Source organism: Sorghum bicolor, chromosome 5, assembly GCF_000003195.3.
Source record: "Sorghum bicolor cultivar BTx623 chromosome 5, Sorghum_bicolor_NCBIv3, whole genome shotgun sequence".
Lineage (NCBI taxonomy): Eukaryota > Viridiplantae > Streptophyta > Magnoliopsida > Poales > Poaceae > Sorghum > Sorghum bicolor.
In genome coordinates, this window is record NC_012874.2 from 22,360,305 (window position 1) to 22,385,879 (window position 25,575).

Below are 25,575 nucleotides of genomic sequence, written 5' to 3' on the forward strand. Positions count from 1 at the left end.
TCTGGTTCCTATTATGAAAAAGTCAAGGATGACATATCAAGTGAAGGAGAGCTAAGCCATATAGAAAATTCTATCTTCTCCCCTTCAATGTTCACAAGTTCTAAATCCATCCTTGACCTTAGAGATTCCTCTTATCCCTCTCCTTTCCAGTCTCATGAGGATCCTAGCAATTCACCAAGACGACCAATCCATAGGAGTCATGAAGACCATATGGATGGCATCTCATGTAAGGCCATAGAACGAGAGCTAAGCCATATAGAAGATTCTATTAGCTCCCCTATCTTGATAACAAGTTCTAAATGGCTAGAATGTGTAGAATGGATGGACAAGGAAGAAGCCTTAATGGATTCTGACCTTGGCTCAATTTCAGATGTTGAGTCTTTAACTCCCCTTGAATATGAGATTCATCCATCTATAGAAGAGGACATAGACGGGACCAATCCAAGAGAAACTCTGAACATTTAGATTAGAGATGAAGATAACATTAATGAGCACGGAATTTATTTCACAGCCACTTTGTGCTCATATGAAACATGTTCCCAATCTATTGGTCTCTCCAACATCACCACATTTGAGATTTCCAACCCCCTCTTCCTTTCTATTTACAAAAACTTTAAAAGGGCGGTTGTTGATGCATATGTCTATAATAAATATTGCAGATTTCGTTGAGCTAATATTGATATATAAAGGTTGGTGTCGGAGGGAAAACCACTTCGCCAATACAAACTTATGGTTTCCCAAGGACAAGCTTAGTGTCCTAAAATAAACACTTATCAGATCGTAACATGACCTTGCCATATTGCCATGTGTATTGAGCATATAAAGATAATTGTGAAAATATTCCTTCGGGTATTCTTGTCACTAACCTTTCTAGGATTGGAGCAAGAAGATCGGATGAATGACAATAACAAGGTATGTCCAACCAATCATCATGCAACACTGAATTAAATTCATCCAAACTTGAATTTTGCAAAATTCAAGCTTGGGGGAGTACCTTACATAAAAACATCCTTTGCCATGTTGCTATGTTGGTTGTCCCTACCTTTGAGACATGCTCAATTTGTTAAATACTAATCACACTACTTCATCTCCACTTGAGTAGATCTCTATAAATGCCATCATGCTACCTTTGTTTATCCTAGTAAGTGTTAGTTTGGAAGTACTGCACATACTTCTATTGGCTTTTAAATTAAGCATGGTGCTTAGGTTAAACAGCCTTCCTTAATTTGATTAGATATGGACTCTAGTTCGGTTATTGAACTAAAAACTGCTTGTGTGGACATTGGTATATTTTGTCGGACTAACCTCTACAGAAAAACTTTCAATATCGATTTGGGAAGTCTTGAGATAAACTCACATCGGAGATGAAGAGAGAGACACATGAAGTTTAACAATTTGCACAAGAAGGACATAGCTCATTCATCAAAGAGAGATGATCCATGGAAGGAGACAAAGTACATAAACAAGATACACAGCCACTACGAATGGGAAGCTTCCACAAGGTGAGGTGGTATCATCACTCTTCAATTAAGGTAACATCTTAAGATATGTGACTATCACTTTTATAAGCTTCTCCTTGGTTTTGGTGTTCACATAAATAAAGAGACAAACATGTATGATTTATAACTCCAAATTAACCAACCTAACTGATTCAGCATGTTTAGTCCTTTAATCTTTGTTCCTAGTACTACCTCCATGATCCCACACTCCTAATCATATGAGCCAGACTGTTGCACATTCAATATTTGGGAAGATATAAAGAAAAAGACATATACATAGATAGATTATCTTTCCATAAGGTTAAGCGATCTGATCTGACAAATGTTTTAAATACTACACTCATGAACATATCACCCATCAACTTTGTTTTCCTCCCTATGCTTAAGAATAGAGAAGAATAAATATACTTTTGGTTCTATTGGTGTTTTCCACCAATAGGACCCATGCACTTGATCTCTGCCTTGTCTCTATGAGCAGGACACATTTTGAGAAACATGGAGGATTTTTCAACTCCCAGACTCTAACAGGTGAAGGACCTGGATCTACGAGCACAAACACACTAAGCAAGATACTGCCAACGCCGCACTTTGAACTGTTGGGCAAACGAAGAACATGGGTGACACCGTATCAAGATTTGCAGACGTCAAGGTCCACACCTGAATCAAATGACGCACCTAAAGAATGAACACGGTGAGAAGTCTTGTTCAGAAGACATAAAACATTGAACCCTCACCAAAAGGTAAAATCGGTAGTTATCTATATTTATCCTTTCTGCATTTCCTTTTTCCATAAATTATTTACTTTCCTTAAATAGCTTGTTAGTTAATCATGCTATCTTGAAAAGAAATAAAAATGTTAAGAACAGTAAGCCACATGTGAGTATGCTCGTGGCATAAAACCTATAAGTACATTCACTGTGGTGGCGTAAAAATAAAAATATTCATGTCCTATAAAAATGAAAATATAAAAATGAATTTATGATCCTACCAAAAAGAGTAATATTTATTCGAGGAAGCTCAACATGATAACGGCTAAGAGATTTTATGCTAACACTTAACCAGTTCCACAAAGCATTGTTGTCTTTTTGAGCTCCACAGAATTCAAGGGTCAAAGAAGACTAGCAGACGGAGGACATCCTAATCGCTGTCAGGGTGCTGCCGACATTTAAATATACCTCCGCCACCTGCTAGCTACATCAGAGAAAATTACGTCAAAATCTAGCTCGGGGGAGAGCACCCTCATTTATCTAGCTATGTGTTTCTACTCACGTTTATACTTTACTCAAATAATAAAAAGATGCATAATCATAAAAACCCAAATAAAGATTTTGTGCTTATACATATATATATATCTTTGCTTAGTTTGCTAAATAAATAAATAAATAAAGTTTGCTATGAACCCTGATGATAAGCTCTCACATGGAAATAATGAATAGTTGCTTTGCCATGACTAGTTCTCAAAATTGAAATCTCTCTCAAGTTTAGGCATGACTGTTATGAATTAAGATTTGCTCTGAACCTAAACTTGTGGGAAGAGTACTTGATCTATAGTCTAAGTCATTAATGGATACGATATGGGAATGTTGAGCTACTATTTATCTGTTCCTAGAGATGCTAGAATTCTGGAGAATTTTATCTTTGAAAATCTTTAAAATGTTGCATGATGAGTTCCTGTATGATGAGCGTTTATAATCCTACCACAATCACATATACATGCTTATTAGACTATGAACCATACATTTACTTTTTACTACTTATGAGCACTGAGTGTGGTCAAGCTGTGTAGACCCTTAGGAGCTTGTCATGCGGTTAAAATCAAGATTCACTTGCACGTTCACTCTTACATGCTGCTTCTACTCCAGAAGTACACATCCACATACATCCACTCATTTCCATCTCCAGATTCACCCAAAATTATTCTACCCCTATCCAGGAGAGAATAGCCAAAAACATTATCTTATCCCTGTTATTCCCCGTGAAATAAATGCTCAAGATATTTTGGTTACTACCAATTGCTACATTATTCCAGGAGGGTGAGTTATCTAAAAAAAATGAATACGAGGAAATAAAAAGGGGCAAGTGCCCGGAACCTCGAAGAAAATAAAAAAGTGAGACGAGAGGTAAAAATGGACAAGTGTCCGACAGTAGAATTTGGGGTACAAGATACCCACCTGAGAGAAAAGAAAAAGAAAATAAAGAGCATCTAATTCTCCTCAAAAAGCTTCAAAATGCAAGAAAGGTATGTATCCCCTCAAAAGAGCAAAAGTAGAATTAGACTTTCACCATTGTTTTCACCATTATTACCATCATCACCATACACCATTCATTCGCTACACATGCACATCTTGATATTTACTTATTGACTTGTTTCTCTGGATCCATGGTTTGACTATGCAATAAATGTCTTGTAAGTATGTATACTTTATCTTCCACCTATGAGCTCCAGATATCAAAGCCTTATTAGAGTAGGATGAGAGACAAGGCAATGTCACTATGCCTCATACCACAAATACCACATACTTTGAGAGAAGGCATATACCATCACTACCTTGGTAAGGATCCAGAAATACCACAAAAGAGAGAATTGAGAGAGTCATACAAGGAATCTCTGAGTTTTATTTTGAAAATCTGCAAAAACTCTAGATCTATAGTTGATCAAAGAACAAGAGACATGGCGCTTGACTTAACCATTCTATCTTTTAACTACTCAAGCCATAAGTGATGGTTGCAAGGCCCATGGTGAAAGGTAAAATGAGTAAGTTTTAAGTCAGTTTACTCTAACTCAGAGATGAGATCTTGTCTGAACGCATGTGTACCTTTAAGGCATGAAACCACTGCAAAAACTCTTGAGTCCATCCTGGCTCAGGGACGAGCAAGAGGTAAGCTTGGGGGAGTTTGTTGACGGTCCTTAAGTATCAAATTTAACCATCAAATAAATAAAGAAAGGATCCAAATGCAACCAACACCTAGACTTAGGGTTTTATCTCACAAAATTCCATGAGTTTTGGTGTTTGTCTATTTTTGTAGGGGGTTATCTAGAAATATGAAGGAAAGGCCCACATTTCAGGTTTACATAGAGATATTAACGTGTGCGCCAATTTTCTATCATCTAGAAGAGTCCAGAAGCCACGGGAACGAACAGGAGGCCGAGCGGGCCCGGGGGCAGGGCGCCCGCCCTCCTACAGGAACCAATCAGGCTCCGCCTCGAGGATTATGCTCCACTGCCTTTGAGGATCAAGGAAACCATGCGATTATAGTCGTTTTGATCCAACAGCCCACATTCATTTGGAGGGGCTATATAAGTAGGCCCCCTGGCCCCTGGAGTAGGCACCCCTTCATCCCTATTCATTATTCATAGACAGAGCAAAAGCTAGGGTTTGGAGATGAGAGCTCTCCTCTCTCCTCTAAACTAGAGTATATCTAGATAGTAGCGAGATGGAGAGCGAGGGAGGATCGGAGGAGAGGCTGGCCTGTCGGTTCTTCCTCCGGTTGTACTTCGCCATGATCAAGCTCTAATCAAGCTTGCTCATGGGATGACTCTGGTAATCTACTTCTTTTTTCATTATGCAATTACTATCCATGTATGTTCTGGTTCACAACTCTTTTGAGTACTTTTAATCTATCGGACCCTATAGGTTAGAGTTGTAGTATAGGTGTAAGCATGGTGCTTAGACCTAGATTACTTGTGGATATCCCCTGTCTAGCCGGATCATGTGGTAGGCCACATAGGTGACAGCTATGTTGGTCCTCTGTAGTCCACCTCCCGTTAGCAGGACTAGTAGGGTTTATCGGCCTATGGATAAGCATCCTTTGTGGTGTATTCTTATCACGTGGTTTGTCCCAGACATAGTCATACCCCTGTGAAGTAGAGAAACCATAGTTATCCTCTCTATTCTGCTACCATCGCCCATATATTAGATTGCTCTACTCTCTGTTCCCCTATTATCACCCATTGTTATCTTACCTTTAATATTATTCTTAATCAATTCTACCTTCTTTCGTATTTACATATATCTATCTAGGTTAAGTTAGAGCATAGATCAATTCTCCCGTTTCCCTGTGGATACGATAAAACCTTTAACTAGGTAAAAGCTACAATGGTATCCGTGCGCTTGCGGATTTATCTGTGTTTGTATAAATACCATAGTACACTCTAGTGCCATGCTGGGGATAACAACCTAGTATTCAAGTGGTGTTAGCAAGTTGCAACAATCGACATAGGTCAATAAGGTTTGACAAAACTCAATACAAAGAAAGTAGCCTATGAGCTAGTATATATCTATCATGCATGGCTCTATTAGGACATTAATTCTTGCTACATCGGAGAAGTATAGCTAATCATTTTAAGATTTTGAAAAGTAAAATTCTCCAAATGACTAGGCTTTAGAAATCATGTTCTTATATTCATACTATCTCTCTTTCCACAACAACTTAAGTAATATGGGGTGATTAAACTAAAGGTTCTTATCAATGTATAAGTCTATCTTGTGGTCATGAATAAAAGATCTTTTAAATGTTTATGCATAGGGTGATTAAACTAAAGGTTCTTTATTCTGAATCGAAACAGTAGCAAAAATAACAATTTATAACTTAGAGAAATCATACCTGACCATGGTTCGAAGCAGAGATCAAGGGGCTTCCCACCCTGGGCGGGCGCCCAAGGATGATATGGGAGGCCACCCCTGGCCAGTGGCCCTTTGGGGTCAGCTTCGTCGAGCGTGGTCTTTGTGTAATGTCCTCTATAATTTTGTTAACTTTTCACAAGAATTTGTTTGTTTCGATAATCGGGTGTCTCCCCCACACTAGTTTTCCTGTTATCCTTCATTCACAACATGGTAGAGACAAAAGAGAGACAACAGAGAGATAAGACATATAAAAATATTTATTCAAATCATCTTCATGTAGGGCTTATTATTACAGTAGCAAGCTTTGAAAAAATATACACACTGAGAATGAAACTAAACACTCGCCCTATCGGATGCTAAGATAAATAGACCCTACTTCTTAGGGTTCACTAAAGCTCTCACTCTTTCTTTAAGAGTGGCGGAATCACGCTCTAGCGTCACCATAAGTGATGGCTCTACTTTGAACACGTTGACATGCTTCAAGAGAGGCTATAATGGTGCGTTGCTCAACTAGTTCCTTCTCCAAGTCAGCCATCATCTTGCGGCGATTCCATGGAGTCTCAGCTGTGGCCATGGTGGACTTTGGAGCTTCGTTTGGGGGGATGAACTTGACCTTCGACGGATGAGTGTGAACCCCCTCAAAGTTGGTACATTCACTAGTGGTGTATTTGGCGTAGACAACCTCCCCCTTACTGTTGGTATTCACCCCCAACAGCTTCTCGTTGTGCTTTGGTGGTAGGATGTTGGTCCATGCCGGCAGAGCAATGATGGGGCCCTTCGATGAAGCTCCTTCTAAGAGGAGAGGCTTGGTGCGAATGGGCAGAGCAAAATAAGATTGTCCATAGCAGCGTGGTTGCAGTGGTATGTTGGCTAGCGGGACAGACTCCTCTATGGGAATGATAGCTTTGCTCTTAGGCTTTTCTCTAGGGATGGTGTTGAGATCAATCAAAGGGGATCATTCTCCTCTCTAAATTCTTCTTAGCCATTACTGAGTAAAAATTCTTTGCTAGCTCTTAAGCAAGAGTAGAGAAGAGCTATGATGGGATGAGATGAGACCAGCGGCATGGGTTGCATATATTGGGGTCTAGAAAGTATTTTTGCAAGTAAAATGAGAAAGGATGGGAAGAAAATCAAAAGATTTACTTTTTATCAAAAAGGAAGGTCTCAGGATGTAAATGTAGAAAGGCGGCGGTGAATGGCCTCGGGGTAGGGGCGGGCGCCCCTAGGGTTTTCGGCGGCCGCCCGACCTTCGCGCCTGCTATGCCTCAACTTTTTCGTATACTTTACTAATTATACTCTTATTCAGAAAAAGTTCATTTTCTCCGATAATTAAAAAATAAAAAGGTCGGGCCTAAATATTTTAATTGAGAAATAAAGTAATTACGTCTACTGTTGGGTATTCTTAACATCATTACCAAAAGTAGACTAAGTTCCCTAAATCTAGTAACGGTGCCAAAAATGCCAAACCTATCCCTCATACCACTTAAGCCAAGTTGTCATCCTCAGCATGATATAAGAGACGCGGTATTGAAATATGCAATTGCTCTTCTAAATAAATAATGAATGAGATCTGCAAGCACACAGATTAATACCGATGTAGCATTTTAACCGGGAAGTATTCCAGGTATCGTTATTTATATTTTTACCACTGGGAAGGGATTAGCAATCATCAATATTGATTACAGAATAGAATATGAGATTGAGCATCTATCATTGCATGTATAATTGAGAACATTTATCTAACTCTTCATACAGAGATAAGTGTCACATAAAAGATATATGAAATAATAATAGTGACAAAGATAATTAGTCTGATCTAGCCACATAATAAATATGATAAGCACCTCAATTAGATACTCTAGAAAGTCATTAGCATGGTATTAGAACGAACTACAAGAATATTCCTTAAGTTATTCTCAACTATATAGTCTAGCATATCATCGTTAGTGCAAGCATTTTTTTTTGAATAAAAGGTTTCCCCAGCTTTATTACCATAAAGCTAACAAGTTCAAGCATCCAAGTTCAAAGCAGCGTAGGACGCTGAGCGATTGGCCAAAACAAGCGCCCAAGGAGCCTTACAGGCACAATACAGTATACCAAGCCAAAAAGAAAGACCGCTCTAGCCCTATTACATTGTGAATCCATCACAAGCACTGAGACCGCCGAAGGCCGAGCAGCTGATGGACCCTAACCTGATGAGCCCTGAATCCATCCAATCTGTGGTATTGAGCTTGACTCTCTCTCCACCAACAGCACCACCTGTTCCAGCTTCTCCTGTTCCTCCATACTTAACAACGGGAACCAGCTTCTCAGCATTCGACCCAAAGCAGCAAAAACCTTCTTCATCCCACTCCAAGTGACTCCCTGAAAACACATATTATTTCGTAATTTCCAAATCACCCAAAGGACAGCTGAAGTAATCACATTAGTAACCAAGTACTTTTTATTAGCTAACCAAAGGGAAGCAACAGATTCATAATTTGTTCCTACAGATTTATTAATCCAGCTAGAAATCAAACCCCACACATTTTCGGCAACACAACAATGAAAGAACAAATGAGTAACCGACTCATTTTCAGCACAAAATAAGCAGCTAGGGTCAGCCACCTTTTTCCTTTTAGCAACATTATCTCTGGTCAGAACCCTATTATTAGAAAGCAACCACACAGCCTGCACAAAGATGGGAGTTACTCCCCTATGATTGACTATTGCATATAAAGACTGTACTGAGTATTTCCCGGAGGAGCTATAAATCCACAGAATGTGATCATCTTCCTCATTTAGCACCACCCCCTCAATCATAGCTCTGAGATCATCCCACATCAACATGAGTCTCTCAGAAACACTTCTTCTAAAGGATAGTTGGAGATTTTCACCATCCCATGCCTCCCTAATTGTTTTCCCATGCTGATCATTAATCACATAAAGAGGCCAAAAGATGATGGCCAGGGAGGTGTTACCAATCCACTGGTCCTCCCAAAATCTAACCCTGCAACCATTCCCAACCACCCATCTCACACCTAAGAGGGCTGCCTTCATAGCCCAGATCACACCTTTCCAGAAAGGTGAGACCCCCACATTAGAACAGCAAAAGATATTAGGATTCTTAGTATTATACTTAGCATCAATAATTTTGATCCAAATCGATTCTGAATTTAAGTGGTATCTAAAAATCCAAGAGCTTAATAAAGCCAAATTCAGACTCCTTAAGTCCGGAATTCCCAAACCGCCCATACCTTTTTTCTGAGACACCAATTGCCAATTTGCCAGATGATACTTGTGCTGATCCTCAGTGTTATTCCACAGGAAATGACCCATATGAGAATTTATCATATTAATAGGCCATCTTGGGAACTTAATCACAGAGAGCAGATAGATTGGAATGCTAGCTAGACAGGATTTAAGCAGAATCAGTCTACCGGCATAGCTTAAAAGCTTGCCCTTCCAACCCGCAATCCTTTTCACTATTTTATCAATAATTGGTTCGAGGTCCTCATTCCTTAATTTTGCAAAATGCAAAGGCACACCTAGATATCTAATTGGGAAATCACTTCTCTTACAACAAAAGATTCTTGCAAACTCATTAGCTCTATCATTCTCCATCCCTAAGACTAGTAAATCACTTTTATCATAATGGATCTTCATCCCAGATATCTGTTCAAAGCACACTAAGAGCCATTTCAAATTGGAAGCCTTCTCTAGATCATCCTCTAAGAATAAGAGAGTATCGTCAGCATATTGCAGGCTTAAAATACCACCATTTGCTGCCCTAGGCAACAAACCTGAAACTAAATTTACTCTAGCAGCTCTCATGAGCATCCTAGTAAAGACATCTGCCACTAAATTAAACAACAAAGGGGACAGGGGGTCTCCCTGTCTAAGCCCCTTACCTGGTTTGAAAAAGGTACTATTCTCATCATTTATCCTAATCACAAAGAACCACCCCTCACTACCTTGGATAACCAACTCCTCCATTTGCCTCCAAAACCCCTTGAAACTAGCATTTCCTCAAGGAAATTCCAACTCACCCGGTCATACGCTTTTTCATAATCTAATTTTAGCACTACTCCTGATTCCTTCTTCCTATGAACCTTATGAATAATCTCATGAGCAGCCACCACACTTTCCAGAATATATCTGCCTTTGATAAAGGCCGTTTGATTAGTAGCAATCAACCTATTCGCTACCTTGATCAGCCTGTTATTCAATAATTTTCCAAATATTTTGAAACTACAGTTGAGGAGGCTAATCGGCCTGAACTTCTTAAGGTTCCTAGCATCAGGTTCCTTAGGAATTAAAGTAATCATTGCAAAATTAATTCTCTCTAAATTTAGACCACCTTCCTCAAAGTTCTTAATTAAATTCATCAAATCCCCCTTAATGAGGTCCCAAAACTCCTGGTAGAAGAGAAAAGAAAAACCGTCCGGTCCAGGGGCTCCTTCAGCATATGAGCTAAAGACAGCCTCCCTTACTTCCTCCTCTGTAAAAGGAGCTTCAAGCATGTTGTTATCTTCTGCAGAAACTTTCTCACTCTCTTCCCAAAAATCATTCCTAAATTCACATCATTATTCTCCTCTTGCCCAAACAAAGTTTTGTAAAAATCTACTGCATGCTTAAGCATGTCTTCATTCTCCTCTAACCACCCATCCGGGCTTTCTAACCCCTGAATTCTTTTTTCCTATGTCTTTGATTAGCAACAGCTTGAAAATACGCTGTATTCCTATCGCCCTCTTTAATTCTCCTTTCTCTAGACCTCTGTCTCACCTTCGTTTCCTCTATTCTCCATAAAGCCTCCAGATCCTTATTAATATTCTCCATTCTCTCTCTCTCCTGCTGGTTTAGCACACCTGTTTCTTGTTTGATATCCAGCACCTCAAACTCCTTAAGGAGTTGTTGTTTAAGCTTTCTAATATCAGCATTCCTATTCCAAGACCACCCTTTAACTTTTTTCCTCAGTAGCCTAATTTTGAATTGCCAGACAGCAATTGGATCAGTGTAAGCACATTCAGTCCGCCACACTTTAGTAACAAACTCCTTAAAATCTGGTTGTTCAAACCACCATTTCTCAAATCTAAAGATACTAGGTTTTTTCCTTTCACTACAATTTAAATTCAGAATCAAGGGAACATGATCACTATGCCCCCTCGCTCTGGTAGAAACATAGGCTAAAGAAAATTTTTGTTCAAAGTTACTGGAACAGAAAACCTTATCCAAAGCTGCCATCACTGGCTGCTCTTGATTATTTGTCCAAGTATAAGATCTATTTGAAGGTTTAAGCTCAATCAATCCAAATTTATTTATCCAATCTTTAAACAGGTCAACCCATTTAACATTTACTCTGCCATTATTTTTTTCTTTGCAGCAAGACACCAAATTAAAATCTCCTCCAAACACAGTTGGACCATCCCAATTACCACATAAAGTATATAATTCGTTAATAAACTCCAACTTTCCTTCTTCATAAGCAGAACCATAGACTACTACTAATCTCCAAACAAACTTATCATAACAGCTTTTAATCATAACAGAAGAACAAAACTCACCATTCATACAAGCCAACATCTCAAACTTCCTACCATTAAGCCCTACTAAAATACCACCAGCAGTACCTTTTGCAGGAAGCACATGCCACGCAAAGTCCTTATTAATATAAGACAGGAAAGATTCAGTAAAGTTTTCCTTCTTAGTCTCCTGCACGCCCACAAAATCTAAACTATTATCCTTAACGAAATCAGCAAGACATTGAAGGCGCCCCTCTTTATTGAGGCCTCTAATATTCCAGAAGGCTCATATCATTTCTAATTTGTTCTATATTATTTCCCTTGCTTTTAAAAGCTATACCAGTTTCCTCATCCATGCACACACTTTTACTATTGTTTATCTGAACCGGTTCATCTCCATTTAAAGAAACTGTAATATTCTCAATCATAACATCAAGATTACTAGGGAGATTAATCTCCGGATTCCTATTCTCAAATTCCATTCTGTCATCAAGTTCTTTGTCCTTAAGTTTAGATAACTTTGCATGAATGCAACTTTTATCATTTCCAAAAGAAATCCTAACAGCTTCTGCTTTTTTTAACAGATTCTCATTGCTTTCAAAAGCAAAGGAAGTTTTTTGTGTCATACCTTTAATTGTATTCTTCTTCTCCTTCAGAGCTTGTGCCTTTTGCATGATAGTCATCCCATCTTCTGGTACCCTTCTCGGTCTATCCACCCTGAGAGTAGGACCCCACTGCACTTTTTGTCTTTTCTTTGCTTTTCTCTCACCAATATCTTTATCTGCATCATTGTCACCTAGTAAAGCTTCCTGATCTGGCATTTGATCTTCTTGGTCACATACCTTTCCTTGATCCTCTCTCATCAGATTATTATCCCCCAAGCATTCTCCTAGGGAATAACTTTCATCATCCACTGTCATCTCATTGTGGCTGTTCTCATCCTCTGCATCAGATTCTTCTAATTCCATCCTTCTTAATAAATTTGCACATTCCTCCCCCATTCCTTCAGACTGAGCCATTCTTCTGAATTCTTCCCATTTTGAATGATTGGACTTATCATAGATCAACTTGTAGAACTTGTCGCCTACCATTGGACACACAGATTTCTGACTTTTGCATCCCTCAGGTGTTTTAAACATACTTTCTGAAGCAGAGTTCTCCCCACAAGGGTTCACTTTCATTTCGACACTTATCTGGTTTAAACCCTCCTTCCATCTCTCACTATTAACAGCTAAAGAATAATCATCATTGATCTCCACTTGACTTGCTGTTATCTGAGGACTCATAGCTTTCTTTAATTCCTCATTGATATTACTAGTCACTGTAATGCTCTTAGAAGCCTCCATCCTACTGACATACCCCTCAGAATCCTTATATAAAGCCTGGCTCCCATCAATGGAAATCAGGTTACTAAGGTTACTCATCTTTCCACCTTAAGACTCACTCATGCAGGCAATCAACTGCTCCTCCTGATTTATCTCATCTATATCCAGCCCATCCATGGCCATATTTTTAGATCCAGAGACTGTATCTTTTCCCACAATTGTTGTTTTTCCCATTTTATCTTCCTGTTTTTTAGCCTTACCATGATCTTCCTCTTCATCTAGCAAATCATCATCCTCATCTTCATCTAGTCCATCTTTCTTTCTATCATCATCATTTCCCCCATCATCACCTCCATCTTGACCTCCCTGACCATTATCCTTCAAACCTTCCACCTCAAAGGAAACCACATACAGTTCCTTGTTCATTTCAAACAGCCTATCCTTAGGGATTTTGCTGAGATCTCTACACATCACCTTAACCCTCACCACTTCATAGAAAGTTTTGAAAATATTAGTCCAGTCCACATCCACCATTAGACCAAAGCTTGACACAATCTGTGCAAACACCTTCCAGTGACACCACCTAGGTGGAATTCCCAGAATTTGCACCCAGACCTCTTTCAAAGCTGCAAACGGTTCCAAGTCCCCCAACCACTCTAAGACTTCCACTTGCACTCCTTCCTTTCTGAGATTGAAGGAGGGATAGTTTTTTATATCAGATACTTTCTTATGGACAGGGAACCTAACCAGAAATTTTCCTTCTTCCAACTCTCTGATCTGCCAAGGCCAATCCCTACAGTATATCTCAGACAGCTCAGCTTCCAACTCAGACAAAGATATCTTGCCACTTTTAACTCTAACAACACCACAATTAGTTAGGTTCAACCACTGAGTGGATTCCACAGAAGGTATCTCAACATGATAAAAACCTAATCCATGACTAGAACTGCCCACATAAGCTGCAACAGGATGGTTTGATTTCCACTCTGGACAGACATTCATATGATGCCCAGGGATCCCACATATGAAGCAAATCTTTGGTCTCTGACAATTTCCCACGAAATGCCCAGGCTCCCGACAATTGTAACAAGTCATAGTGTGATACCTTGAGTCAATAACAGGGGCCTGATCATGATCTGACTTCTGGGCAACTTGTCCAACCCCCTGCATATATCCTCTCCTCAGAATTTGCTGCTGGCGTTGTTGCTGTTGGCGAGGAGGGGGCGGTTGTTGCTGACGGGGGGGAGGTGGTGGCGGCGGTTGTTGTCGAGGGGGTGGCGGCGGCGCCTGCTGTCTGGGCGGCGGAGGTGGTGGGCGGGGTTGGCCCCGACCCTGATCCACCCATCCCTGGCGAGGAGGGAACCGCTGCTGTTGATGCTGGGGACCCGTTGGTCGGGGACCCTGAGGCCTGCGCTGCTCCGGCTGCCACACCTAGCGACCTCCATCCGCCATCGGGCGCTTGAGTACCTCTACAAACGAAGCCTTCTCTCACCCTCGCCCCCAGATATCCTTTGAGAAACTGAGATGAACTGCCGACTTCAGGATATCGGATCGACGAACTGGGAAGCAATCCTTCGGACTGATTTGTTTCGTTTCAACTAGATCTCTCCTAATCTAAAGGAGTCTCTCATCAGGGGTGGAAGTGGAGGAATGAATCGAGATGGGGTGGCTAACCCTAGAGATCTGCGGCGGTGGCGAGTCTATCGACCACAGCTGGTCGAAGAACTCTTCAATCACCTCCTCATCGCATCGGATATTCCTCAGAATCTGCTCCCTCTTCGCCCCTGCACGTGACGTCTCTCTACCCGCGCTTTCACTGCCTGGTGGGGAAGCTTGATCCCTCCCCTGATGCACGGACCCGGCGCAGACCTAGGGCCGAGTACTCAGCCATGGAGGATGCGGCCATGGCGGAGGGTCCTCCCCCCGGCGTGAGACACGTGAGCTAGACGACAACATCTCCCCCATCCATATTTAATTTTTTTGCACGCAATGGCAGGAGCTCAGTTAGTGCAAGCATACTTAGCAATCATTGTGAGACAAGACTACGCCCATGCATAGTGATATTAGCAAGGTAAATGAGAAACATAGCAATCACTCCCCTGTAATAATATTGCTCTGCCAGCCCAATACACGAGAGGGGGACTATATAAGTGTCGGTGTTTTCCCCACGGGGGGTCACACTAACAAGTAAACTTGTATGCGTGCTCCCTTTCCCAGATGGTGATGCAAGAAAACACAGGGATTTATCCTGGTTCGGGCAAGAGAAAGCCCTACGTCCAGCGGGGGGAGGAGAGTTTGTATAATCTTGCACCTAAGTGCTTGTACAGGGCCGAATACAAGCGTGGTATGAAGTGTGGAGCTCTACTACGTATGAGCGTGGTCTTGTGTCGTGATCTCTTTTGTTCTATTCCTGAGTCCCTCCTTTTATAGTTCCAAGGAGGGACCTAGGGTACATGTATAGGTGTAAGAATAGGAGTCGATAGCAGCATGGAGCGCTGACCTGCTCGAGGCTTCCGTACCGGCATGACCTCGAGCCGTCCCGTCTTAATAGCCTGGTGATGATCACGCGTGGCCCTGCATTCTGCTCTGCGCGCCGTCTTGGATTGGTTCGACGGATGCACGCTTGTACGATCCGGCGGCAAATCCGGCGGAGTGGTTGGGATGTAGTCAGTCGACGCCCAACCCGTCCCCTGGAAGGATCTCTATCAGGTCGAGGGTCAGATGCCGTACATTGTGCTGATATCCGGAGCGCTGACTTTAGACGTCTCGAGGGGGTCCCGATTAGACGTCCCATCCTTATTTCCCACGCCCTGTCATGCCCTGGGTCGTTCGGCGGGAAGGCTGCAAAAAGATTGATGGGACGGAAGTCTGTTCCCTATCACGCCTCCGGTGACCTGTGTGTTAGGTGGGGAAGCATCAGGCGCATTTAATGCTCCGGCCCGCGTGCGCGCGTCAGGCGGCGGACGGCGTCCTTGCGCTCGACGCCCCCCGGTTCGCGTGGGCCTGTTCCGTATTCGACGGTAACCGGCGCTCGACGCCTGATCGATTCGCTCGACGCTATTTTCGTCTTCGAGGTTGCGGCCGTCGATGGCGGCGCATACGTAAGATTAGAGCGTCGAATTGAGGGTCTCGACCTGCGTACGGACAATCTCATAATGCGCATCGCTGAGGGTACCCCTTACTGATACCCTCGACAGTAGCCCCCGAGCCTCCATTTGAGCGCTAGCGCTCGAGTGGAGGCTTTGTTTTGCGGTCGAATTTCCGTGGGGACGCGCGAGCGACCCCGCGGGGGTAGCCCCCGAGCCCTCGGAGGAGTTTTTGACTCCTTCGAGGGTTATGTTTTCTAATTCGCAGAATCGCTATCGACACCAGTGGTGGAAGGTTCTGACTGGCTCGTTTTGCCCGGGGGTTTCGACGTACTCTCGATAGAGCGAGCGTCTTCCACCCCAAATTGAGTTCCTGGCGGGTAGTCCAAGTGAGAACCTGTGCCCCTTTCGAGGGGGTCAGCTGTAGCCCGGAGGCGTTCTCATAAAGCGGGATCGACGTGGTCGGGGATACCAGTCTCATTCGATAGAGACCGGCGGCTCGATGCCTCCCGTCGGGGGGATTCCTCTCGACTGTCTCGACCCTACCTTGAACATCGCCAGCGAGTCCTCGAGGCGGGCCTCGATCTTCGACCGCTCGCTGGGGATCCCTGACTCTGGCGCTCGAGATAGGCTGTCGAACCCTTTTGGCGGGCCAGCCATCGACCTCTCGAGACTCTCGCAGGTACGTCCCTTGGCTTACGAGGGAAGGAAGTGGCCGTGGCGGTTCGCCTTTCTGCCCGTTGGGCGCGCCTTTTTAGGCGGGTGACGTTACGACACTGCGTCGGCGTGGAATTCGGGGCGCCACGCCTGCGTGGGAAAGAGACGATTAGGTGGCGCATTTAAGGGAGGGAGTTACCTTATTTCTCGGATCTGTCCGTTGGCGGACTGCTGCCTATAAATACGTCGTGGCGTCGCCGCCGTTCCTCTCCCTTCCGCCTTCACGCTTTTATTCTCTCGTTGCCTTTGCTTTCTCGCCGTCTCACGCGCACACGCCTCCTCGAGCTGTAGCGAATCCACCGTCCCTCCAGCCGAGATGCCTGTAAGACTCATCGCCGCCGACGACTGGCGCCCGTCGTCGATGACGAAGCGCCGGTTGTTAGAGCTTGAGAAAGAGGGACTGCTGCGCCGCCGTACCTCGCTATCGTCGCCAGAGTGGATCGCGCCGCCGGTGAGTCACAGGGGGCCTCAGCCGCCCGAGGGCTACGTGGTGTCGTTCGCCAAGTTCCACCGCCACGGTCTGGGCGCGCCCCCGAGCCGCTTCATGCGGGGCCTCTGCTTCCATTATGGGGTGGAGCTCCAGCACTTCTCTCCGAACGCCATCACCGTAGCGGCGGTCTTCGCCGCCGTGTGTGAGGGCTACTTGGGGATGATGCCGCACTGGGAGCTGTGGCTCCACCTCTACAGGGGCGAGCTTTTCCATGCCCCCACCGGAACCACGGGCGTAAGGAAGCCTGTGCGGGCGGGATGCCTCAATCTGGTGCAGAAGACGGGGAAGACGGACAGGCCGCGGGAGTACATCCCGGTAGGGTTATCGACCAACCACGCCGGCTGGGACTCCTAATGGTTTTACCTGCGGAACGATGACAACCTCCTGCCTTCCTACTCGGGCCGTCTGATCATGGAGCGTCCAGCGGACTGGACATACGGCGTCGTCCAAGCTCATCAATCTCGGCTCGACCCCCTCCTCGACGCCCTGAAGAAGCTTGGCCAGGAGGGTTTGACCGCCGCTCTCGTCCTCTCGGCCGTCCATCACCGGAGAGTTCTCCCTTTGATGTCTCGACCGTTGAGGATGCACGAGATGGGCCCTGGCGTCTCATCTCGGGACCTCGAGGCATGTCGGATGTCCAACGAGGCTCCGGCGGACGACGAAGTCGCGGCCCGAGTCAGGGCTGCAATTGCCGGTGATTTTCAGCCGGAGCACGTTAACGGCTTCCCCATGAGACCAGACGCAGGCTCGATCGATCTGGTACGCTTTTTTCTTGCGTGCGGCCTCGATTCTGGGTTTCCTTTCTCCCCTCTTTTTTTCTAAGTCTACCTTTGTTTTGGCAGGGTCGGATTGATGTTCGGTCCTCGAGGCCTCCGGTAAAGGAGGACGAGGTCGATCGTGTCAAACGGCGCCAATCTGCCGAAAAGCTAAAGTTTGCCAAGGACTCTGCAAAGAAGGGGGAGAAGAAGAACCTCGACCGCCAAGCATTAGAGGCGCGTCGAGCCAAATCCCGGCAGAGGGGGGAGCCTGAGGAAGAATCCCCTAACGATGATGACGATGACGACGAGGACAGCGACGACTCTGAGGGGATGGCGTCGCGCCTCGATCGGATTCTCGAGGGCCCGCCTCGAGGTGACGTCGACGCCCCCCGGACGGAGGCGCCAGAGGAGGGTCCGAGCGGATCTCGTCGCCCCCGGGTCGACACCCCTCCCACGCCCAAGGCGGGCCAAGACGCACCGCGCCCTCCCCCGGTGCCCAGGGAGACCGGTCTGGCTAGGCCCCAGGCATCGGGGCCACTAACTCGTGGTCGCGCCGTGGCCTCTGAGAAAGTAGATGCCGGCCGTAGGAGCGCCAGTCCCGGCGCCCGCCAGGCGTGGACCGACGCGCCTAGTCCAATGCCTGCCCTCGAGGGGCCTAGAGCCCAGACACGGGGTGGCTCGAGGCCCACTGGTCGGGGTGGCGGGAGGCGAGCCATTCTCCCTGTGGGGTAAGCCTTTTTGATGTTGCGGTTTTTGTCTTCCCATTCTTCCACCTTTCCTCATATGCCAACCTTTTCTCAGGCTAAAGCGGACCCTTGAGCAGGCCCAACCATCCATGGCAAAGAGGCTCAAAACGGGTGCCGCCTCCAAGGAACCAGGTTCGTAGTTTATTTCTGGGCGTTGCGATGTTCTTGTGTCGGTTATCATAACGTCTGACCCTTACCCTTTGTTTCGTAGGCTCCTCCAGCTCCCAACCTCCAGCCGACGTCGAGAGGGCTCCGTCTCGTCCCGCGCCTACTACGTCGCCGCCGACTCGTGATGAGGCGCCCCAGACGCAAGAGTCAGAGGGAGCCCCCGAGCCCCCTCGATTGGGGGTCGAGGGGGAACCCATCACCATCAGCGATACGTCCGATGGTAACGAAGCGTCTGGGGGCGCTCGCCCTATGGAGGAGGAAGCGTCGACCCCCAACGTCGCGGGATCGACTCCCTGGCCCGCCGGCCTCCGCACCTTCGAGGAGCAGAAGAAGAAGAGGGAGGGGGATGAACAGCGGGAGCACGAGGCGGCGCGGCAGCCGCAGGAATATGAGGCGCAGGAACAGCAACAGCAGGAGCAGGGGGGCCAAGAGGAGGGGCTGCTCGGGCCCCCGCCCCAAGGTCCGGCCCAGCTAGTACCGCCGGAGCCGCAAGGGCCCGGCGAACAAGAAGAGGATTTGCCGGTGTACGGCCCCCCGACCCCAGCGTGGCTCCTCCCGGGGGCACCCGCCGCGATCCGGGCAGAGCCGGGGCGTGCGGATGGAGTGGTGGCGCTCGCTTGCATGATGCGCACCCCCACCGACCCTGAGTCTGAGATCAAGCGGACGATCTACGGCATGGACGGGATCGCCCCAGGGTTCCTCCGGGAGCGTCGGGCATGGGAGGACCGCTTTCCCTCCGAGGAGGATGAAATCGGGACGTCGGGGACCAAGGATGGTACCTGGAAGACGGTGGACGACGACGGGCGGTTCCCATGCCTCGTCGACCTGTTCCTGCGCCATGGGGGCTCCCTCGAGACCGTCGAGGACCTCATCCGCGGCGTCAAGGCATGGGCCGACCGGGAGATGGAGCACTGGTGCCCCGATCAGATCCGCATCCGGGCCTCCCACGACCCGTCCGAGCCTAACATCTTTCTGGACGATCGGAAGGAGGCAGAGAAGTGAGAGCACGTCGAGGAGCTCCGCCTTTGGATGAAGCACGTGGTGGGGCTCCTCTCAGACGTTATCAACAACGGGCTCGGCCCGGCTTATTTCGTAAGTGCTTTTCGATCTTCAACCCTCGTGGAGCCTTTTGGTTTTGCGCTCTAACCGTTCGATCCTTGGTTCGCAGGATATGAAAGAGACCTCCCGCATCAAGTCTAGTTTCATACACGCCACGAGATGCGGCTGGGAGCAGCTTCCCCTCCTCAAGGATCAACTCCTCGAGTCGCAGGAAAAGCTCCTTAAAGCTTATAAGGATCTCATAGCACTCGAGGAGGAGAAGAAGGCGAGGGAGGCTGCCTTGGCCGAGGCCCGAGAGGCCTCGAAGAAGGCGGAGGAGGAGACGATGCTGCTACCGGAGCGGGCTCTTACGGTCGAGGAGGCCGCGTCCAAAGCCCGGGAGGAGGCCCTGTCCTACAAGAGCGTTATCGCGGACCTGGACAAGGAGAAGGGCCTTCTTAAAACCGACCTGGACTCCCTTCGAGAGTCCTTCCAAAGGATGAAGGTGGAACACGTGAACGGCGAGATCGCCAGGAGCGCCGCGGAGGAAACCAAGAAGAAGGCCCTCGAAGATCTCGAGGCGGAGCGAGCTCAATCCCGCAGGCTCTCTGACGACGTTGAATGTCTGAAGGGAGAGTTGCTGGAGAAGACTGGGGCCATTGTTCAGGCTGGCAAGGCGATCGAGGATCTTCGCGTTGCCAACACTGAGCTGGCACGCTCCAACAAAGAGATCGAGAGGGCCAACACCAGGCTGGTCGGCGAGAACACGGCCCTAGAGGAGACCGTACGCGGTACGTTTCCTCTATCAGATTTCTTTTTTCGGGGTGTACTTGGTTTTTCCTAAGGTCTCTTGTATTGGCCTTTGCAGGGCTCAAGGACGAACTCCTGGCCGCCCAAGCCGAGGCTCGCAACGTCAAGGCTCAGCTCGAGGCGGAGGTTGCTTTGAACCGTCGAGTTCGGACGGCGATAAGTGATCTCTCGACCTCTTGGGAGGTCGAGCCCATGGATGAGTCGAGGGAGGGTGCTCGAGGTGACGCCCTGGTCGACTAGCTGTGCTACATAGGCGCGACGCTGCGAGATCGGGTGCGGGATGCCCTCCACATCGGGGTGAAGCGGGCGATGGCGGTTGTCTGCTCGGGCTTCTCCTACGACATGGAGGTGGTGTCTCACGGCTTCGTCACCGACATCTCCAAGACCGACACGGAGAACGAGGAGAGGCTCCATGCCTTGATCGACGACGCGGAGGCTCCTAGGGAAAGGCTGGCTAGGCTTTTTGAGCCTGAGGTGCTCCCTCCTGAGACTAGCTTAGGCGGAGGCGAGGGCGGTGAGGATCGTGCCGCGCACTGAGGCCTGCGAGCCTGCTCAGGGCGCCTGGGGCCCCTTGTATGATATTTTGTTAATTTTGTTGCTAAGTGATACAGTGTCTTTTTGTAATTGTTAAATGCTTATTTGTCTTTCCGCTCGAGGTCCTTTTATTTCTCTTTGTTCCTACGTTTGTACCCCCTGCTCAATCTTTCGTCAGAAACAACCTCGATCACCTCAATGGTGAGGAAGTGAGTAGAGTTTCCGTAGCCCGGGGGCGTTGGAGTTCTCCGGCTCGTTGTCCCTCGGCCTTTGAGGGGCTCGAGGCGCCTCTGCTACTCGAACCGCGCAAGGTTTACTAAATAAGAAAAGAAAGTTGAAAGTTTCTTGGCTTTGTCGACGTTTGGGGGGGGTCGTCCCCCTGGTAGCCCCCGAGGGGGTGTTGACTATGATGGGTCATGGTCGGCATCCCCTTTTAACGTCGAGACTATGACTTGTAACTCTTTTTGGCACAAAAAGAAGTCGCTCGAGGGAAAGACTTTATTTATTCATGCGTTCGTTTACAAAGTCTTGGTACAAAATGTAGGAACGTAAGATTAGGACTTCTAGGGGTAGAATCGACGTAGCTATTCGATGTTCCATGCGTTGGTGAAGATTGCCCCCTTTTCGTCCGCCAACTTGTACGTTCCCGGCTTCAGGACCTCGGCCACCACGTACGGGCCTTCCCAAGGCGGAGTCAGCTTGTGGCGTCCTTGATTGCTTTGCCGGCGTCGTAGGACAAGGTCGCCCACATTGAGGTCCCTCTTGCGCACGTGCTTGTCGTGGTAGCGTCGAAGTTTTTGTTGGTATCTGGCGGAGTTGAGGAGGGCCATGTCTCGAGCCTCCTCGAGTTGGTCGACCGCGTTTTCTTGAGTCTCCTTATTGGATTGCTCATTATACACCTTGAGTCGAGGTGACCCATACTCGAGGTCTGTGGGGAGGATAGCCTCAGAGCCGTAGACCATGAAGAACGGGGTGTACTTTGTGGCCCTGCTTGGTGTTGTCCTAAGGCTCCATAGGACTGAGGAAAGCTCCTCGACCCATTTCGTGCCGAATTTCTTCAATCGATTGTAGATCCTCGGTTTCAGTCCTTGCAAAATCATGCCGTTGGCACGCTCGACCTGGCCGTTAGTTCGAGGGTGGGCTACTGCAGACCAGTTCACACGGATGTGATGCTGATCGCAGAAATCCAAGAACTTTTTGCCGGTGAACTGAGTGCCGTTGTCGGTGATGATGACGTTGGGGATTCCAAACCGATGGATGATGTCGGTGAAGAAAAGGACAGCCTGCTCGGAGCGGATATTGGTGATGGGTCGAGCCTCGATCCATTTGGAGAACTTGTCAATGGCCACCAGCAAATGGGTGTACCCTCCTTTCGCCTTTTGCAGAGGTCCTACTAAATCGAGACCCCACACCGCAAACGGCCAGGTGATGGGGATCATCTGAAGAGCATGGGCGGGCAGATGCGTCTGCTTGGCGTAGTACTGGCACCCATGACACGAGCGTACGAGCTCGATGGCATCCGCCACGGCCGTCGGCCAGTAGAAGCCTTGTCGAAAAGCGTTCCCTACAAGGGTCCGTGGGGCAGCATGGTGGCCGCAAGCCCCCGAGTGTAGGTCCTCGAGGAGTTTTCGGCCTTCTTCCACGGTGATGCAGCGCTGTAAGACCCCCGTCGGGCTTCGTCGATATAGCTCATGATCTTCGCCATAGATCACATCTGACTTGGCCCGTCGAGCGATACGACGGGCCTCTGACCGATCCTCCGGCAGCTCACAGCGGACTAGGCAGTCGAGGAACGGTGTGCGCCAGTCGAACGGTCGACCAGGCTGCCGTTCTACCTCCATTACTTCAGCCACCATCAAGAGCGTGTCGACGGTGTTGGTCGATTGGGCGGGAGCAGCGTCGATGCCAGCCCCCGAGTCTAAGTCGACGGACGGCTCGTGGAGATCTCTCGAGAACGCGTCAGGTGGCACCGTGCCTCGAGTCGATGCGATCTTGGCGAGTTCGTCGGCTGCCTCGTTGTAGCGTCGGGCGACATGGACAAGCTCAAGACCATAGAATTTGTCCTCGAGTCGACGGACTTCTTTGCAGTACGCTTCCATTTTCGGGTCGTGGCAGCTCGAGGTTTTCATTACTTGGTCGATGACGAGTTGGGAGTCACCTCGGACGTCGAGGCGTCGGACTCCTAACTCAATAGCGATCTTGAGACCATTGACGAGGGCCTCATATTCTGCGACGTTGTTAGATGCGGCAAAATGAATCCTGATTACATACCTCATGTGGACGCCCAAGGGTGAGATGAACAGTAGGCCGGCCCCGGCCCCAGTTTTCATGAGTGACCCGTCGAAATACATTGCCCACAGCTCCGCCTGGACCTGAGTCGGAGGAAGCTGGGAGTCCGTCCATTCCGCGACGAAGTCTACCAGGGCTTGCGATTTGATGGCCTTCCGAGGTGCGTAAGTGAGGGTCTCACTCATGAGCTCGACCGACCACTTAGCTATTCTTCCCGTGGCCTCCTTGCTCTGGATTATCTCACCCAAAGGGAAAGACTTAACCACCGTGATGGGGTGACCAAGGAAGTAATGCTGCAGCTTACGGCGGGCGAGGATTACGGCGTAGATCAGCTTCTGGATTTGGGGGTAACGCGCCTTGGTCTCCGAAAGCACCTCGCTGACGAAATAGACTGGCCTTTGGACCGGCAACGCATGACCTTCCTCCTGTCTTTCAACTACCACTGCCGCACTGACGACCTGGGTAGTTGATGCAACGTAGAGGAGTAGCGGCTCTGCAGGTTGAGGCGGAACTAGGACTGGCGCCGAGGTCAGCGTCTTCTTCAGTCTTTCGAGCGCTTCCTTGGCCTCAGGGGTCCAAGAAAAGCGCTCGACCTTCTTCAGGAGTCGATACAATGGTAACGCCTTTTCTCCTAGTCTCGAGATGAAACGGCTCAGAGCCGCAAGGCATCCCTTGACTATCTGCATGCCCTTGATGTCTCAGATCGGCCCCATTCTTGTGATGGTCGAGACTTTCTCGGGGTTGGCCTCGATGCCGCGCTGCGAGACGATGTAGCCTAGGAGCATGCCTCGAGGCACACCGAAAACACATTTCTCGGGATTGAGCTTGATCCGGTTGGTGCGTAAGCAGCTAAAAGCGATTTCGAGGTCCTGGATCAGATCTCCTCGCCGCTTCAATTTGACACCAATGTCATCGACCTAGGCCTCGACCGTCGACCCTATGTGTTCGCCAAATACGTGGAGCATGCAAAGTTGGTACGTGGCTCCCGCGTTTCGAAGCCCAAATGGCATGGTCACGTAACAATACATCCCAAAAGGGGTGATGAAAGAGGTCACGAGCTGGTCGGACTCTTTCATTTTTATTTGGTGGTAACCAGAATATGCATCAAGGAAAGAAAGGGTTTCACATCCCGTGGTAGAATCGACAATCTGATCAATACGTGGCAATGGAAAAGGAACTTTTGGACATGCTTTATTTAGACTGGTATAATCGACACACATCCTCATTTTCCAATTCTTTTTCTTAACTAATACAGGGTTTGCTAACCAGTCGGGATGATGAACCTCCTTGATGAATCCGGCCGTCAAAAGCTTCTGGACTTCCTCGCCAATGACCTTGCGCTTCTCCTCGTCGAATCGGCGCAACCGCTGCTTCACTGGCTTCGAACCGGCTCGAATCTCCAAGGAGTGCTCGGCGACTTCCCTCGGTATGCCTGGCATGTCCGAGGGACTCCATGCGAACATGTCGGCGTTTGCACGGAGAAAGTCGATGAGCACAGCTTCCTATTTGGGGTCGAGGTCGGCGCTGATCGTCAGCACCTTGCCGTCGGAGTTGTTGGGGTCGAGCGCGATCTTCTTGGTTCCTTCTACCACCTCGAAGCTGCCCGCGTGGCGCTTAGGCTCTGGAGCCTCAGCGGCCAGGGCATCGAGTTTCGCGACGAGCTCAGTGGAGTTCTCGACCGCCTCCTCGTACTCGACACACTCGACGTCGCACTCGTACGCGTGCTCGAAAGAAGAACTGACAGTGATGACGCCTTTGGGACCTGGCATCTTCAGCTTCAAGTAGGTATAGTTGGGTATAGCCATGAACTTGGCGTAGCCCGGGCGTCCGATGATGGCGTGGTACGTGCCTCGGAACCCCACCACCTCGAAGGTGAGGGTCTCCTTCCTGAAGTTGTCCGCCGTGCCAAAGCAAACCGGTAAGTCGATTCGACCTACTGGCAGTGCCTTTTTCCCTGGCACGACGCCATGAAACCGCCGGTGCTTGGCT